General features: G+C 40.6%; 1 long non-coding RNA gene across 1 annotated transcript; it reads right to left on the reverse strand.

The window, feature by feature from the left end:
• Positions 1 to 138: 138 nt before the first annotated feature.
• On the reverse strand, positions 139 to 1,048 carry LOC113473154. Its single transcript, XR_003395214.1, has 2 exons — positions 955 to 1,048; positions 139 to 455 (listed from the first exon to the last, which is right to left on the reverse strand). It is a non-coding gene; the product is annotated as an uncharacterized LOC113473154 (long non-coding RNA).
• Positions 1,049 to 1,067: the final 19 nt, after the last annotated feature.

Below are 1,067 nucleotides of genomic sequence, written 5' to 3' on the forward strand. Positions count from 1 at the left end.
ACAACTCAGCTACTTTTATTTCCTCTAGTTTTCCGTTTTCCATTGAATAGAACTAAAGCGAAGATAACCAGCCTCGTGTACTAAGGTCGGTTTTAATAATCCTAAGCTAAATCTCACGTTTAGGTTACGAGATAAGTATTTGGGTTAAGTATTTCCTTATTGGGATTAAATATACTTCGATGAACTGGGATTAAATCGTCTAACACTCGATATACGACAAACTCGACTAAAAATGCCCAAGATCGTCAATTAGGGCAAGCAGTTATCTAGTAACATACTTGTAAGGTTGTGCGATAAGTACCTACTTGTATTTACATACTACAAGGAAACTACTGGTAAATAAACACTTGTCTACTGACCGTTGAAGGAATTCAGGGTGGGGTACGTATATGAACGTGGTTCCGCTAGAAAGGTTCTGATATCGACGTAATGTGATGTCAAAACTGTGGACACACCTTTAGGATGGACTTTGCTAAGGGCAGCCACTAGGTAGACCTAACAGGTCGCCTGAGAGACTCAATATTGCTGGCATGCACTAGCAGGTAGACCAGACCTGACGGGCGTACCTACCTGTCAGGTCTACCTGCAAGTGAATTGCCGGCCTGAGTAGTCCCTCTGTAGCAGTTTATAACAAACCAACTACTTCTTAGGGCGTAGTCGGTTAGTCGGCTCAAAAACCAAACCTATGAAGTTCACAGAGAGTCTATCATTTTTCATAGGTGTGGTTTTTCATGCCATTACGCGCTACTAAAAGTCGCGCGTAATGGCATGTGTGATGCAAGCCTGACTGGCTGACACTTGGTTCTTAATTACCTACTACCTACTTAGTACTCCTTAGCAATAACACAAATAATACTTAAGCACGCTTGAAAAACTACATCCTCTTGGTGGCACCCATTATAATTTACAAATTCATAATCTCAATTATCGCTCTAATCAAGACAGTGATAGTACCTAGATTCTTTAGAATAAGAGGGAAAAACACACTTATTTGAAACAAACAAAAGGCCAATCGATAGAAATCCGGAGTGAAAACACTCATCAGAAGGGTGGATGAATGGATGTCA

This window comes from Diaphorina citri, unplaced genomic scaffold, assembly GCF_000475195.1.
Source record: "Diaphorina citri unplaced genomic scaffold, Diaci psyllid genome assembly version 1.1 scaffold16871, whole genome shotgun sequence".
NCBI lineage: Eukaryota > Metazoa > Arthropoda > Insecta > Hemiptera > Psyllidae > Diaphorina > Diaphorina citri.